At 43.3% G+C, this 18,577-nt stretch overlaps 1 long non-coding RNA gene across 1 annotated transcript in view; it reads right to left on the reverse strand.

Moving 5' to 3' along the window:
- Positions 1-16,955, reverse strand: part of LOC147353572 (uncharacterized) — a 49,517-nt gene extending 32,562 nt beyond the window's left edge. The window contains exons 1-2 of the long non-coding RNA XR_015145732.1: positions 16,522-16,955; positions 16,089-16,174 (exon numbers count right to left, since the gene is read on the reverse strand). This is a non-coding gene — a long non-coding RNA (uncharacterized LOC147353572). The remainder of the gene's footprint in view (positions 1-16,088; positions 16,175-16,521) is intronic.
- Positions 16,956-18,577: the final 1,622 nt, after the last annotated feature.

Below are 18,577 nucleotides of genomic sequence, written 5' to 3' on the forward strand. Positions count from 1 at the left end.
GAGCCTCACAAAGACAGGTGCTGTAAATCTAGCTAAGGGTTCACCATGGGACCTTGGCTGAGGGCTGGACTGTGCACACCCAGGGTTACAGTCCAGGAAGCCGAGCAAATGTCTCCTGACACAGAGCTGACAGTGGTACGGTGATATGAGAAGTTGTGTACTGCTTGTAGGATATTAAAGTTTCAGTCAAGCCACGGTAGAGAAACTTCACTGAATACTCCAAACCTCCAGTTGAGATCTTTAAAAGATCAGGCATTTGGATTAAGGAACACAATGTAAAGGGAAGGCAAGCTCAAAATTAAAATAGATCCTAACAAGTTAAACTGACTCTAATGGATGGAAAGGATCCACTAGTAATGAAAGTGTTAGTCGCTCGATCATGTCTGACTCTTTCCAGCCCCACGGACTGTATCCTACCAGGCTCCTCTGTCCATGGGATTATCACAGCAAGAATACTGGCGTGGGTAGCCATTTCCTCCTCCAGGGGATCTTCCAGGGATAGAAACTGGGTCTCCTGCATTGCAGGCAGATTCTTTTCCTTCTGAGCCACCAGGGAAGCCCAAAATAATAATATCACTCATTCAATAAAGAAACTGACCCCAGGATGGCCCACGTGTTTAAATTAATAGGAAAAAGTCTTTCAAGAAACTTTATAAGTATCTGTTTAAGAACTTAAAAGAAAAGCGAATCATAATGAGTTAACAGTAGACATAGCCCCTAAAATTATAAGTGTGTATGTGTGTACACACCAAAACAAGCCAAATGAAAATTCTGGAAATGAAAAATACGTGAATGAAATGAATGCTTGGTATTTATAGTCTTAACAGAAAATTGGAGATTGCAGATAAGTTAATAAATTTGCTCATTTGCTCAGTCATGTCTGACTTTTTGTGACACCATGGACTGTATGACTCCATGGACTATAGCCCACCAGGCTCCTCTGTCCATGGAGTTTTTCAGGCAGGAATACTGGAGTGGGTTGCCATTTCCTACTCCAGGGGAACTTCTTTACTCAGGGATTGACCTTGGTGTCTCTTGCGTCTCCTGCATTAGCCGGTAGATTCTTTACCACTGCACCACCTGGCCAAAGAAGACATTTAGTAAACTTGAAGACAGGTCAGTAGAAAGTATTCAATCTGAGAACAGAGAGAAAAATATTGGAGGAAAATGAACAAAGTCTCAGGGATTTGTGGCAAAAAATGTCAAGCAGTCTAACATATATATAATTAGAGTCCAAGACGGAAAGTAAAAAGAGGAAATAGAAAACCTCATGAAAGAATAACAACCAATTTTTTCACAAAATTTGTGGAATGTGAGTGCTTATAGAGACAAGAAGTCCTGTCTTCTTGTGTGAATCCCAAAGGGCATAAACATAAGGAGAACTATACCTAGCTCAGGTCAAAGTCAAACTGGTGAAAACTAAAGATGAAGAAGCAATCTTAAAAGTAGTCAATTAAAAAATGCTCACAGCATGCAGAGGAACAATGATATATACAAATGACAGCCAGCTTCTCATCAGATGGGAATTCAGATTTACAAGAAATAGTAAACAATATCAGAATGGTCAATATGTGGGTAAATATAAAAGACTTTTTCTTCTTCTTTTAATAATTTATTTGTCAGGCAACTCTCTAACTAAAAAAAAATAGTAACACAATGTTGGGTAGTTATTAAGTATTATTAAAAATATGACACTAATAGCACAAAGATGGTGGGCTAAGTGGCTTTTACTGTTGTAAAAGTCTTACACGTCACATGAAGAGGTACAAGATTAATTTAAAATAGACGGTGGTGGCTTAAGAATGCACAGTGTAATCCCTAGTGTGGTCAACTAAAACAAAACAAAGAAAGAGGTGGGATTCTTTGTATTGAAATATATAAGAAGAAGAATTAAAATGGGAACGCTAAAAAAGAGTACAATAATGCAAAGGTATTCAGGAAAGGAAAAACAAATAAATACAAATTAGATGGAACAACCAGATAACAAATTGCAAGATGGCAGACTTGTAGACTATCAATCATTAAATTAAGTATAATGGACTAAACTCTCTAATTGAAAAGAACAGATGGGATTTAAAAATCAAGACCCAACTGCATGCTATCTAGAGGAGACATTTTCAACGGAAAGAAATAGCTAAGTTAAATGTAAAAGGATGAGAAATGGCAATAAATCAACTGGAAAGGTAATTTGACTATATTAATATCAAATAGACCTCAAAACAAAGACTATAACCATGATATATTTCATAGTGATAAAGAGAGAACTCATCAGAAAAAAATAAAAATCCAAAACTTGAGGGAATTCCCTGGCAATCCAGTGATTAAAACTCAGCACTTTTACTGCCATGGCCAGGACTCTAGTAGCATGACAAAAAAAAAAAAAAGAGTGTAGTAATTAGGAGGGCTTCCAAATACATGATGCAAAACTTAACTAAACTAAAAGCAAAGTACCCAAATCCATAATCATTGCCAGAGATTTTAACATTCATTTCTTGGTAACTAATGAAACAACTAGACAAAAAAAATTAACAAATATATAGAATATTTGAAAAGCAATTGTAAGCAAACTTAACCTAACTGACACTTTTAGAAGATGGTGCCCAACAACTCTAGAATGCATGTAGTTTTCAAGTGTGCCTGGAATGTTCACCAAAAGTAATCATATGTTAGATCAAAGTCAAGTGTCAGTACAATTCAAAATATTGAAATATGAAACAGTATATTCTCTGACCACAATGGAAAAGCTGCAAATATTTGGAAATTCACAACACACATCTAAAATAATACATGAGTCAAAGAAAAAATTACAACAGAAATTGCCAACTATGTCAAACTAAATGATAATAAAAGTACAATGTATCAGAATTTGTGGGATGCAGCCAGGACAGTAATTTGAGAGACTATATGCCTGGACAGTTCCCATGGACAGAGGAGCCTGGCAAGCTACAGTCCATGGGTTCGCAAAGAGTCAGACATACTTGAGCAACTAATACTTCCACTACTTTCACTTTTTCATAGCTTTTAATGGATATGTTAGAAGGAAATTTTTAAATGATAAAATTTTAAATCAATGATAAAAATTTTAAATCAATGATTAAAGTGTCCATCTCAAGAGGCTATAAAAATTAAATCAAATTTAACCTACTATAATTAAAAGGAAGGTAGTAATAAAGCTAAAAGGAGACATCAATGAAATAAAAAACAAGTAATTCGGAAATTAATAAAACCAAAATTTAGATTTTAAAAAGATTAACCAAACTGATGTAGAAAGACTAAAAAAGAAAAAAACAGAGTAAACACAAGTTATAAATATCAGAAGTGAAAAGGGGGCCATCACTAGAGTTTCTACAGACACTGAAAGGATAAAGAGGCAACATTATGAATGATTTTATTGCAAGTAAACTTGACAGCTTATATGAAATGGAAAAATTTCTTGAAAACTTCTATTTACCAAAACTGATATTAGAAGAAATAGAAAACCTTGAAATTCCATGAAAGAAGTTGAATTCATAATCAAAAACAAACTTGACACCCAAGCATGTCAATGTGAACTCTCTTTTAAGAAAAGGACAATGATCAACCTTACATAAACTCTTTCAGAAAACAGAGGATGAGAGAATATTTCATAACTAGTTTTGTAAAAACAGAACACTGATTCTCAACCTAACAAGAAAGGGTGGAAAATTACCAATCAATATGCTCCATGAACATAGCACAAAAATTGTTCATAAAATATTAGCAAATAATATCTAGTAATATATTAAAACACACACACACACACATATATATAATGACCAAGTACAGCTTTACACAGAATGCAGTTTGGTTCAGCAGTCATAAATAAAACAGTATAATGGATTATATTAACAGAGAAAAAGAACTAAAAAAATCATCCAAGTACATATGAAAAAAACATTTATCAAGATTCTACACCCATTTGTAGAAGAAAAAATTTTAAGCCAAGAATAAAAAGGAGCTTCATCAATCTGGTAAAAGGTCACTTTATAAAAAATTCTACAGCTAACATCATATTTTGGTACAATATTAAATGCTTGCCCTAATATTGGAAACAAAGAAAGGAAGTCTTCTCTCGGCATATCTATTCAACATCATTCTGGAGATGCTAGCCAAAACAATAAGACAATAAAAGAAAAAAAGAACAATCAAAAAAGAAGAAATAAAACTGGATGCATTTATAGATAGTATGGTGGTTTATTTAAAAACTCCTAAGGAATCTACAGAGAAATTGCTAAAATACAAGTAAATTTAGCAAGGTTGTAGTATGAGTCAGTATATGAAAATAAATGGTATTTCTGTACACTGGCAGCAGCAAAAAAAAAAAAAAAAAGGAAATAAAAAACTTTTTATGCTATTTACAATAGCATCAACATATAAAACACTTAGAAATACATTAACAACATTCAAGATCCTTTCTCTGAAAATCTCTACAATAGAAATTAAAGAAGTCCTAAGTAAATGGAAAGGTATATCACACTCATGGATAGAAAGATTCAATATTAATTGATTTCTAATATTAGAAGACTCAATATTAATCTATATTCAATATCAGATCAGATCAGTCAGTCGTGTCCGACTCTTTGCGACCCCATGAATCGCAGCACGCCAGGCCTCCCTGTCCACCACCAATGCCCAGAGTTCACTCAGACTCACGTCCATCGAGTCAGTGATGCTATCCAGCCATCTCATCCTCTGTTGTCCCCTTCTCCTCTTGCCCCCAATCCCTCCCAGCATCAGAGTCTTTTCCAATGAGTCAGCTCTTTACATGAGGTGGCCAAAGTACTGGAGTTTCAGCTTTAGCATCATTTCTTCCAAAGAATTCCCAGGGCTGATCTCCTTCAGAATGGACTGGTTGGATCTCCTTGCAGTCCAAGGGACTCTCAAGAGTCTTCTCCAACACCACAGTTCAAAAGCATCAATTCTTCGGCGCTCAGCCTTCTTCACAGTCCAAATCTCAAATCTATACATGACCACAGGAAAAACCATAGCCTTGACTAGACGAACCTTTGTTGGCAAAGTAATGTCTCTGCTTTTGAATATGCTATCTAGGTTGGTCATAACTTTCCTTCCAAGGAGTAAGCGTCTTTTAATTTCATGGCTGCAATCACCATCTGCAGTGATTTTGGAGCCCAAAAAATAAAGTCTGACACTGTTTCCACTGTTTCCCCATCTATTTCCCATGAAGTGATGGGACCGGATGCCATGATCTTCATTTTCTGAATGTTGAGCTTTAAGCCAACTTTTTCACTCTCCTCTTTCACTTTCATCAAGAAGCTTTTGAGTTCCTCTTCACTTTCTGCCATAAGGGTGGTGTCACCTGCATATCTGAGATTATTGGTATTTCACCCGGCAATCTTGATTCCAGCTTGTGCTTCTTTCAGATCATAGACCTAATTATAAAGTCAATACTATAAAACTTCCAGAAGGAAATATAGAAAAATATTTGACCTCTGGTAGGTAAAAGTCTCTGAGAGAAGATACAAAAAGCACTCCCTCTGAAAGAAAAACGACTGATAAATTGGGCTTCATCAAAGTTAAAAATTCCCATTCATCAAGAGTCACTGTTAAAAAAAAATGAAAAAACAAGCCACACACTGGAAGAAACATTCACAATTCATATATCTGACAAAGTATTTGTATACAAAATACATAAATAACTCATAAAAATCAACAGTGAAAAGTTAATTCCATTTTTAGAATGACCAAAAAACTTGAATATACTTTTCACAAAAGACTGGCCAAAAGAAAAGAAAAAAAAAAACATGAGAGGTACTCAACATTATGACCGATCAGGAAACACAAATTAAAATCACAATAAGATACCACTTTACAACCACTAGAATGGCTACAATTCTTAAAACCGACAACAGCAAATGCTGGTGAGAATGTAAAACAACACGCATTGCTTGTTGGGTTTAAAAAGGTACAACCACTTCTGAAAACTAGCAATTTCATAGGAATTTAAACATACACTTACCACATGACCCAGCAACTCCACTTTCAGATATTTACCCAAGGGAAATGAAATTTATGTCCACACAAAATTTGTCCACAAATGTTCACAGCAGCTTTCCTCATAAGAGCTAAAAATTAAGTACAACCCCAAATATTCATCAGTGGAAGAATGGATAAACAAACTATCTATGCAGTATTATACAATGGAATACTAATTCACCGACAGGTAAAATGAACGAATCTCAAAAACATGTTAGTGAAAGATGCTAGACACAAAACAGTCCATTGTATATGATTTCATTTTTTTTTTTTTTTTGACACACCAGACAGATCAAACTGATCTACAGTGATAGAAATCAGAGCAAGATTTGTCTATGAATGGTGAGCATTCACTGCCATGGGACATAGGAGAACTTTCTGGGGTTATGGACATGTTTCAAATCTTGACTGTGGTGTTGGTTTCAGTGTGTATTTCTGTCAAAAGTTACAGAATCATACACTGAAGACCTGTGCAGTTTACTGAATGCAAGTCTTATCCCAATTTTTTAAAGTGTAAACACAGATAACATTTTCACTGAATCTTGCTCATGTAGGACTCCAGAACTGTATTAAGTCTATTCTGAAGTTCCCATGGAATCCATGTGTATTTATCAAGTCTGTTGGTTACCTTGCAGCATCTGCTAACTGTCATTGGACTGTTGCAGGCTCTGGGGCTCCCCAAGCATCCCTGCTTCCTGGGTTTGCTTTCTTCCCCGCCCTCCCACAGCAGTCTCCCACTACGTGTTGGATCCCTATGCACTGCCTAGCCCCTAGTGCTGTAAATAAACACTATGGTTATCTGTGATGGTGGCCTTTATCTGGTATCTCATCAGTAGCAGGCCCCAGAGTAGTGCTGCCTGGGGAGTGCTACCACAATGTTTTATGAGATTTCTTTGTTGTTGGGACCCAGTGATTTTGCTGTTTTAGGTTTTGCTATTATTAACGCTGTTTGCTGGAAAAACTGTTCTTTTAGCAATTACTTAGATCCACATTCCTCCCTATGATGGTTAGGAGCTGGACCAGGACCAGATCTGAGCAGAAGAAAACCCACTGTCCTTGAGAGCTCAGCCTTCTGAGGTCTTCCTTCACCATGATATTCACACCCTGCTCCCATTTCATGAGAAGTCAGGCAACCCTGAATCCTCCCTTCCTCCCACACTGGGCTGTAGCCATCCAGGGAGAGCTGACATGTCCTTACCAGGTGCTTGCTGCCTTTCCCACTGACCATTGCCATGAGCTTCTCTGTTCTTGCTAAGGAACTCTTACATTCCCTCCTATTATCTCCAGTTTTTAGTAAAGTTTAGGGCTTCAGGAAATGAGGGGATGGCTGGAGTCCCTTCATTTCTAGTCTACTTTGCTCCAGGTATGGACTCCAGCCCCCTCCTCATTCTCAAAGCCCTACTCACCTGAACTGAGTGCAAACAAACTTTACTAAAGACTGGAAAAACAGGAGGAGGTGGAAGGAAGAAAAGAAAACATTTAACCCTGGAACCTCTTAATTCCATCAACCAAATCCTTTCCTTAGGAGTCCCGCTTCCCAGACTAATGGCACATTGCTAGGACCCTCTGTCCTCTCCTCTCCTCTATCCCCAGGTCCTGTCAGAGAGATCAGAGAGTGATGATTTTATCAATCAACCAATCAATCCTTTACTCCCACAGTAATCTCAGTAAGAGAGGGCCCAGTATGAAATCTGTGCATCTCAGTTATACCCAGTACTTAGGACCACCTCCAGGACAAAACTCTGCCTTGGCATTACAGATGCAAGATGCTGGGAGGTGTAAATAGACACACCTGCAATGAGTCTCCTCCCTACTTCTCTAAATCCTCACCTCCAGCCATCAGGGGGGTGGGGAACCCAGGTTCTCTCAGACCCCATCCCCAACCTACCTTCTGCTCTTAGTTTCCCAAGTCAGACAAGCAGGCAGAGCTTCACCCCCACCCCTTGCAGTGAGTCTTCTCCAGGGAAGCCCTTCACTTCCAGGTGCTCTTCAGCTCAACCTTGGACACCCAGTGCCCCATTACAATAACCAGTTGGCTGGTATTTGGGTTGCTCTTGCTGTTTTCATTCCACCTCTTCAGTCCACTAAAGATGTTAATAACTGCAGCACCAGAACCAAAGCAAATGATTTGTTAATTTTTTTAATTTATTTATTTTTGCTCATGCTGCAAGGCATCTGGGATCTTAGCTCCCCCAGGGATTGAACCCGTGCTCCCTGCAGTGGAAGCACAGAGTCCTAACCACTGGACTGCCAGGGAAGTCCCCAGAGCAAGTGATCTGAACTACAGTCCGAGTTAGAAACTTGGCTTGGGTTCTGGAATGATCATCAACAGTTGGGTTGGGTTTCCACTTAAAAGCTCTGTGACCTTGGGCAAGTTACTGCAAGTTACCTTGATGTTACTTGGACAGGTTACATTTCTGTGTCTCATTTTCCTTCTTGAAAAACAGAGCTAAAAACAGGACCTACATGAGAAGGACTTAGAACGGTGCCTAGACCAAAGTAAGTGGTATCAAAATGTTAAGCCAATTATAAACATTATATAAAATTGTCTTCATGAATTCAAAAGGAAGAAATTACCTAGGGGGAGAGAAATTAGCCGAAGAAGCCAAAACTCATCCACGTTTAAGTATACCACTTGTGTGAACGTTTCTATTTCAGCCGAGGGAGAAACTGCATACATATATATAGAGGTTGGTTTTAGCTTTATCAACAAGGGCAGGATCTTCAACAGGGCAACATAAAATAACATCAAAGACAACACTGAAAGAAGGGTGGATGATAAAATTGGGGTCAAGCAGTCTTAAATTGAGGGCAATTTTTTGGCTCTACTTCCCTCACAGTAAGAAATACAATTGGAGGACACTGGCCCAGGAACTGCCTGAGAGGTCCGAGCAAAGGCACTGCCAAGGTGGTTTGTGAGCAGCTGCTCTGTGGTCTGCATGGGACAGAGCAGGGGAGGGACCTTCCTCGGTGTCATCTTATGAGGCAGAGGGGACCAGACTCTCCATCACAGAATCATAATGCTTAAGCAGCAAGAAGTCATAAAGCCGGCTGCTGCTGCTAGCTCACACTCTCTCTTTGTCCATGTCCCCCAGCCCGATGGTGGAGGCAGGAGGCCCTGAGTTTTTCAGCTTTTTACGCTTCAGCTCTGTCACCGGCAGAAGGACTCTCCTAAGGATGGACTCTCTGTCCTGACCGCCTGGCAAGGTTACAAGGGGCAGAGCAAGGCAGTATTATTCATTCATTCATTCAGGAAACACTGAGTACCTATCAAGTGTTTAATTTAAAAATTAAAGGTTTAATGTAAAAATTAAAAAATTACCCTATAGTCCAGCAATTCCATGTGTATGATTCCACTTATATGAGATACTTACAGTAGTCAAATTCATAGAGACAGAATGTAGAATGGAGGTTATCAGGGGTCGAGGAAGGGTACGGGCAATTGCTGTTTGATGGGTACAGAGTTTCCTTTTAGCAAGATGAGAAGAGTTCTGGAGATGGTGGTGCTGATGGCTGAACAACAACGTGAATGTGCTTAATGCCACTGAACTGTAGACTTAAAACTGGTTGCTGCTGCTGCTGCTAAGTCACTTCAGTCGTGTCCGACTCTGTGCGACCCCATAGACAGCAGCCCACCAGGCTCCCCCATCCCTGGGATTCTCCAGGCAAGAACACTGGAGTGGGTTGCCATTTCCTTCTCCAATGTATAAAAGTGAAAAGTGAAAGTGAAGTCACTCAGTCATGTCCAACTCTTAGCGACCCCATGGACCGCAGCCCACCAGGGTCCTCCGTCCATGGGATTTTCCAGGCAAGAGTACTGTGGTGGGGTGCCATTGCCTTCCCCGTAAAACTGGTTAAGATGGTAAATTTTATGTTGTGTATATTTTACCACCATTAAAATTAGTGACAGGGACTTCCCTGGCAGACCAACGGTAGAGAATCCATCCGCCTTCCAATGGAGAGGATATGGGTTCGATCCCTGGTCAGGGAACAAAGATCCCACACGCTGCAGGGCAACTAAGCCTACACATCACAGCTAGAGAAGCCCCATGCTGCAACGAAACTCCAGCACAGCCAACCAAAAATTACAGAAAAGGTGAGATTTGAGCATGGTTGGAAGTTGGTGAGGAATTTAGCCAAGTGGACACCTTATAGGAGAGGGGACCTGGCAGAGGACAACATATAAGCAACAGACCTGGAGGGACAGCGTGCTTGATGTGGTTGAATCACAACCATCCCCACACTCCACGCCCACAGGTGAGGTTGCACGTGGCCAATGATGTCTTCAACCTTCCTGCCTTGCAAGCAGAATTCGATTCACTGTCTGTGTGTTTAAGCCCCTGCCAGTCAGGCTTTGGGGCATAAGCATCTCATAAAGTGCTTTCTTCTGGGCAGCACATGTGTCTGCAGACGACATCGCAGACCACAAGCCCCACGAGGCACCCCGGGAGTGCCGAGCTGGCCCCAAATTGAGATACCCAGAGCTGCCCGTTGACGAGTTCCGTGCTGGAGACAAGCGCACAAGGAGGGGGAGAGAGAATGGCATTTCATGCTCCACAGAGGAATAAGGTCCTCAAGATATCAGACCCCGGAGGCTTAATGGGCTATGTTGATTCACCCGCTTGGCAATAAATAAACTTCATCATTCCCCAGTCTGCTGATAATTAGCTCTCAGACAAATCAGTGATCAAACTTAAAAAGATGGTCTGTGAACCACTAATCTCACAGAAGAACAATTGCACAAAAGTTTACTGTAGCCCTATGAAGGGAATTTTTATGAACCTTTTAAATCTGCTGATATACTTGGGGAGTGAGTGCATCAGTGGTGCATTTAAAAGACTACGTGGAAGTAAACATTTTACTGCATGTTTGGGAAGAAGGGAAAAGTTCGCCAAGATTCATATTTTTCTAGGGCAAACGAGGTCATGCACTGGTTTGCAGCTGGTTTTCCTGCCCCCAGTGGGTCTGTAAAGATGCGAGAAGGCCCCAAACTGCTGCTCTGTTACTCCTGGAGATTTATGGGGTCTTAATTAAATGCAATAGTAAACATTCTACCCAAGACAGAGCAGGAGGCAACAGCTGGAAGATGGCATGGTGGACCCCCACCAGCCAAGACAACGGTGCCCACCCATGCCCTCCCACAGCCTAAGGGCTGGGACTGAGGATCTGGGGCAGATGTGTCCAAGACAAGACGGGGCTTCACCCCAACCTAGGCCCCGGGGTGGACAAAAAGAGGCCCCTTCTGCTTCTGTTCCTAGTCCCTTCTGGAGCCCACAGCAGCGGTGTGATGAAGGAAGGCCCAGGAGGCCTCAGTTCCCACGTGGTCTTAGCAGGGAGGGGCGCCTGTTCAAGGGCACGTTTGCCACTGCAGCTTCTGAGCCTCCAGAGCCCTTCCTTTCAGGTCCCCAATTTTCTTCAAGGCTCCTCTTTCCCTCCAGTGTCCTGCCCTTGCAATCGAGAGGTGACCCATTTCCTGGTCAGTCAATCAGCTGCTTGACCCAGGCCCCGAGTCTCAAGGAAGTGATGCAGGAAGTAAGCCCTTCACTCCAGCTCTGGGGCCTGGATCTGCAGAAGCTGTTACACTATGCAGATATCTTGGGCCACCTGACTTCCACCTCTTTGCTAAGGCTTGTTCTCTAGCCTTCCCTTCCTCTCTGGAGCTGTCTGGGAGCCTTCCAGGAAATTCCTAATGTGCTGATAATCACCAGAGTTAGTTCCAGGAACCTGTTAGCAAGGAATTCTGATGGGTACGATGGGCATAGTCCCCTGGCACACTGCAAAGACAACCCAAAAAAGTGTTTGTACCTCACATCTCTGGGAAAATGCTCTGCTGCTGCTGCTAAGTCGCTTCGGTAGTGTCTGACTCTGTGCGACCCCATAGATGGCAGCCCACCAGGCTCCCCCGTCCCTGGGATTCTCCAGACAAGAACACTGGAGTGGGTTGCCATTTCCTTCTCCAAGGGAAAATGCTCACTTTGCCTCCAAAGACATTACCTTAGCAGGACCAGTGTGTCTCTCTGTTGTTCAGTAGCTAAGTCGTATCCAAATCTCTTCAACCCCATGACATGCAGTATGTCAGCCTTCTCGGTCCTCCATTGTTTCCCACAGTTTGCTCAAACTCACGTCCATTGAGTCGGTGAGGCCATCCAACCATCTCATCCTCTGTCGTCCTCTTCTCCTCCTGCCCTCAATCTTTCCCATAATCAGGGTCTTTTCCAATGAGTCAGTTCTTTGCATCAGATGGCCAAAGTATTGGACCTTCAGCTTCAGCATCAGTCCTTCCAATGAATATTCAGGACTGATTTCCTTTAGGATGGACTGGTTGGATCTCCTTGCAGCAAGGGACTCTCAAGAGTCTTCTCCAACACCACAGTTCAAAAACATACATTCTTTGGCTCTCAGCTTTCTTTATGGTCCAACTCTCACATCCATACATGACTAATGGAAAAACCATAGCTTTGACCAGACAGACCTTTGTCAGCAAAGTGATGTCTCTGATTTTTAATATGCTGTGCCTCTCTAGGGGTTCAAATGAAGGCCCAAGTAGCTATGAGTTGATTAGTTCAACAGCCAGAAATAAGCCCTGGAGTTCATGGTCTTTACGGAGGCAGGGCTGGACTCATTCTCTCAAGCACCCTTTCCTAAGCAGGATTCCCAGGTTGTAAGAGCCAGGAGCCATCACAAACCAGGATGCCTGAGTGCAGAATCCTGAGTTCACTTTTTTCTTATGGTAAAATATACCATTTTAACCATTTTTTACAACATATCAGTCTTTTCAATTTTTTTAATATTTATTTATTTATTATTTTTATTTATCTTGGTTGCAGCATGTACACTTAGTTGACCCACAGCATGCAGGATCTCAGGTCCCAGACCAGGGATCAACCTGTGACCCCTGCACTAGAGGGCAGATTCTTCTTTTGTTTTTTTGTTTGTTTGTTGGGTTTTTTTGATTTTTTCTTTTGCAGTGGAGTTGTTGATTTGCTGGTTTTTTAAATGGAGAATAATAATTTTTATTTAATTTTAATTAGAGAATAATTGCTTTACAATGTTGTGTTGGTTTCTGCCATACAACACTGCAAATCAGTCACCACTGGACCATCAAAGATGTCCCTTAAGCAGCATTCAATATATTCATTGTTTGGCAACCATCACCATCATCTACCTCCAGAACGTATTCATATTCCCACACTACAGCTCTGTACCCATTAAAGAATAACTCCCATCACCCTCTCCTTCAGCCTCTGGAAACCACCACTCCACCTTCTGTCTCTATGAGTTTGCCTACTCTAGGTATCTCAAATAAATGGAATTATACAGTACTTGTCTTTTTGTGACTGGCTTCTTTCAATAGGTTCAACCATGTTGTAGCTTGTGTCAGAATTTCCTTCCCTCTTAAGGCTGAATAATATTCCAATTGTAAATCTATATCACATTTTGTTTATCCATTTATCCATTGATGGACACTTGGATTGCTTCCATCTTTGGGCTATTGTCAATGATGCTGCTATGCACACAGGTGTATAAATATCTGTTCAAGTCCCTGTTTTCAAATCTTTTGGCTGAATTTACTTTTGAAGACTGCCAAATGTGGATTGCATGGCCTGGTCTTTTTATACAGGTGATTTACATGAATAATGTCTTTCTGAGTGCTTGCTATGTGCAGGACTCTGTGCCAGATTCAAGAGACACAAAGATGGATAAGCTGAGGGCCTTCTACAGCACCCACCAGGAAGACAAGAGGCTCCAGGGTGGAAATTTTAGGAATAACAGCTACATCATTCCCACAATGTACACACAGGAGTGCCAATAACTCCTCTAGGAGGTCTGGGAGGAAAAGGCCAGTGTGGACAGGTGGGGCGCTGGTGGGCCATCAGGGGTACTACAACGTGGAGCAGCAGCAGGGACCACCATGACTGGGTCCGCACATCTTGTGGTCACAGCCTGTTGGTGCCTCATTTAAAAAGGTCCTGTGGAATTCCCTGATAAGCCAGTGGTTCGGACCCAGCACTCTCACCGCCAGGGTCCTGCGTTCAATCCCTAGCTGGGGATCTAACACCCCACAAGCTGCATAGTGCAGCCAAAAAAAGAGTCCAAGAGAGGCCTTTCAAAGGCTCCTCCCTTAGGGTGGCAAACAAGAGGGCTGCCCACACCCACACAGCAAGGACTTCACATCAGTTTACAAAGGATGGCAGTGAACCTCTCAGTGCATGTGATCTTGGATAAGCTCCCTGAACCCCTGTTACTCCATTTGAAAACTCATCAAGTTGTTGTCAGAACTAAATGGGACGATCCATGTAGACCCTGGGTTCAGTCCCTAGCCAGAAACACCCTCGCAATGTTGACTATTTCTCCCCAGGCCATGAGATCCATCTGAGCAGGAATCCTCATCACTGCATCTCCAGGGCTTAGCACAGGCCTAACACTGAGTAGGTGTATAGTAAATATTTTTTAAATTCTGTTATTTTCAAATTTTAAGCCACAGAGAAAAACAAGATGGGCATACGTGAATAGGTAGCATAGTGAATACTGTCTCTCGGTAAAAGTCACCCTTCTGGCTCACCTCCCCAGCACTGGGGCTAGAGCTCTACAAACTGCTGTTTCCACACTCCTGTGCTGGCTGACCCACTTCAAACGAGGCTCTGCTATAGGAAGTTCTAGAAGAAAACTGGCTTTCCAGGTGGCTAAGTGGTAAGGAATCCTCTTACCAATGAAGGAGATGCAAGAGACATGAGTTCGACCCCTGGGTCAGGAAGATCCCCTAGAGAAAGCAATGGCAACCCACTCCAGTAGTCAGGCCTGGAGAATCCCATAAACAGAGGAGCCTGGTGGGCTACAGTCCATGGGGGTCACAAAGAATTGGACGCAACTGAGTGACTGAGCACGCATTAGGAGAAAAGTGGCAGGCAGAAGGTGAGAAGAGCCACTGACCCAGCTTCGAAGCCTCCTCTGGCAGAAGCAGCAGCCCCCGTAGTGGAGGAGGGCCAGCAGGGAAGGGGACAGCAGCCTAGGCAGTGAAAGTAGCAGCGGCAGCAGCCCAGAAAGTGCCAGCCTGGCTTCTTGCTCAAGCCTCTCGTTTGCAACTGCACCCAGGGCTCCAGACTACGGGTGCTGTTTTTGATATACCCAAGGGTGGATAACCGACTGGACTCCACCTGATGCCATCAGCTGATCCTAGAGCAAGCGTCTAGGAACCTAGGGTGGCCTTCTCCTAGGGCCACTCTAGATGTAGTGTCTCCTCTTCACCTCTGTCAAGGTGGTCGTGAAGAAGCTCCATCTGAGACACAGGACACTTAATACAGCTGTGTTGGTTGCTCACTGCACAAAAGCGTCCTGCTAAGGGCTTATATGCAGCTGAGCTCTGCACTCCCAGCCCTGTATCTAGAATGCTGCACTTCAATACATATTGCATGACACAGGGAATATAGGCAATAACTTTAAATCAAGCATAATCTATAAAAAATTAGTCACTGTGCTCTATACCCGAAACCAATATAATGCTATAAATCCACCATACTTAAATCTAAAAATTTTTTAAATCAAGTTATATATATGTTTACATATACTGGAGTGGGTAGCCATTCCCTTCTCCAGGGGATCTTCCCAACCCAGGAATTGAACCCGGGTCTCCTGCATTACAGGCAGATTACCATCTGAGCCACCACAGAAGCCTATATATAGAATATCCAAAGAGATAAAAGAAGAAATAGAAACTTCCCAGTAAATTATTTTTACAACTAGAACATCTATAAATGAAGACCATGGGCTTTGAAAATTAAAAAATAAACACTCAATATATATTGTAGAATGCTGCACTCCCCTGGAAGGAGGCCTTTTCTCAACATAAACCTGGGCTGGTGGTGATCCTTTTGAGATGCTTCTAGGCCCAAGTGGACTTGGTGGGGCAAGATCTTTCCCCAAAACCCCAAAGGCCCTAGCCTCCTCCCGAGTAGTCCCCAGGGCTGTTTTCTGAGCTGCCTGGAGCATTTCAGAGGAGAATTTCAGCTAGGATTGATGGGCATTTCCACGCAAGTGGAAACCAGGCCCGAACAGGACAGACTCATGACTCAGCAGACCTCCGGGAGCTGCTCCAAACCTGGCCTTCTGCTCCTCAGCCTATCGCAGGCCTCCTCCTCTCCACTGCCACGTGGCTCTGAGCTGGCTGCAGAGAGAAAACAGGAAGTAACAGCTACTCTTGTGGGGCTCCTGGACATGGGGACCCCAGCAATCCACAAACCTCTCTCCATGCCTTCTCCCGCAACATGAAGAGCCCAGGCAGCTGCTTCAAGCCCTCCCCAAATCACATGTTCCCTAGGCCAGGCCTCGATGCTACTGGGCATCTGTGCCCATATGACATTTTTGAAGGGCTCCAGGTACTCTGATGACGGCAATAAAATGAAAGAAACCCTCCCCCACCCCGTCTCTGGGCTCCCTAACCCTTGCAGAGTTTATCACTTCTTTTCCTGTTGTTCAGGAAACGCAGGGGAGCTGGGAGACCATACCACCCACCAGGTTCAGTGGAACTGAGGCATCCTATTCCTGCGGGAGAATGAGCGCACGTATATGCTTGAAACCCTCCAACAACCCCTCGCCATATGTGTCGATTTAAATGGAAACCGAACGGGAGAGGATTCTGACGACAGTCTGTCACTGACAGCGCTACTTCCTCCAGTTAATTTATGTCTTCCGTAATCAAGCTGATGCTTTTTAAAAGGCTCCACCTGTGATGGCACTTTTTTGCCCACACGTTCACATTCAAAGGTCCCCAGCCTGGGCGTTAATAGTCATTTGAAGACACCGCACTCTGCTAGTACTTTATCTTCCCGGCTCTTTACCTGTATTAATTAATTAGTGCTATAAATACAACCAGCACATGACTCTTTGAGAGCTAATCAGTCACTGACTCAGCTCAGGACCTGGAGGGAAATTAGGAAAATTGAATCTTTCAAAAGTTGGACCCATACAAGGTAACTTAGTCGATTCTGGCCTGAGGGTCAGTGGGGACAGGCTTGATTTAGGCTCCAACTGGGTGGAAAAGCAATTTCCTTAACAGCAAGCCAGCAACCCCGGTTAAGGTGATACAGACCCACTCCAAGTAAAACACAGATGATGTTTTCTTGCAGGTTGAGTGTGCTGGCATTTATTGAGGGCCTGCTGTATGCCTCACCCTGGGCTACATGGCAAGTGTCGGGGGACAGGTTTAGGTCTTTCCCATGACATTGTTTTGGCAGGGTTAGCAAAGCCAGAATACGGTCTAGAGTCAGAAACATTCTATCCTACTCTGCCCAGCTCACCTGGTCATTGGCTGGTCTAGGAAGAAGATTAAAGAAGAAAACCTGTTGACTCAACCACAGGCCTTGAGGACTACTCTAATGCTGATCCAGAACTACCTCTATTTAGTTTGGACCTTATCACTGGGTCCAAATTTGCTTCTGATTCCACGGTTGGCCCCCTGGGCTCTGTAAATGAACCCTTGGCCCCACCCTGCAGGCCTCTGCCCTGAATTTGTCCTTCATCTGGGTCTCAGGGCCACCTGAAGTGAGCTGAGGAAAGGGACCTGAAATCCCTATGGCCAACCCAGGAACATTCAGCTCAGTTTTCTTCTATTAACTGGAGAATAAAGAACTCATCTCATCCAGGGTCTTTCCCTGAGTCTGGAGCTACTGGCTGGTACTTATGTCCGTGAGAGGAAGCACTGCTTTGATCTCTCCCTGGTGGCTCAGTGGTAAAGAATCTGCCTGCCAATGCAGGAGACATGAGACGTGGGTTTGATCCCCGGGTTGGGAAGATTACCTGGACAAGGAAATGGCAACCCACTCCAGTATTCTTGCCTGGAGATTTCCATGGACAGAGGAACCTGGCGGGCTATAGTCCATGGGGTCGCAAAGAGTCAGACACGACTTAGTGACTAAACAACAAACAAATTTGCTTTTAATTTTGCCCACCTTGCCAATTAAATCCAGTGATGCTGTTACATGCAGGCTCTGGGTTGGGCATTGGAGGATCAGGGATACAAGAGCCTGAGACATGACCCTAACAAAGGGGACAGGCTCCCTAGGACTCTGGCTAGGAGCTCCAGCCTTGGGAAGATGCATGAACTTGACAACAGTGTCAAGTTCACAAGAAGCCTTGAAGGTACAGGATGGGAGAGATGGACTCCGCCGGCTTCTTTGTGTGGGGAGTGGAGAAAGTGGGCAGGAAGTCAGGAGGCATTATGGAAGAGGGCCCCTCCCAGGAGGGAGGATTTGGCAGCAACAGAGAAGAAAACCAGGCTCCCCAGGTGGCGCTAGTGGTAAAGAACCCGCCAACCAATGCAGGAGACATAAGAGACTCCGTTTCGAACCCTGGGTCAGGAAGATGCCCTGGAGGAGGGCATGGCAACCCACTTGCCTGGAGAATCCCATGGACAGAGGAGCCTGGCGGGCTACGGTCCATAGGGTCACAGAGAGTCAGACACGACTGAAGTGACTTAGCACACACATGCACACACACACGAGGAGAAAAGCATCACAGGGCAAGGAAAGCTTGTGGGCAAGGACAAGAATACAGGGGCCATGCTCAGGAT

Source organism: Bos grunniens, chromosome 18 (assembly GCF_055505025.1).
Source record: "Bos grunniens cultivar Pamir isolate PY7600 chromosome 18, Bosgru_T2T1.0, whole genome shotgun sequence".
NCBI lineage: Eukaryota > Metazoa > Chordata > Mammalia > Artiodactyla > Bovidae > Bos > Bos grunniens.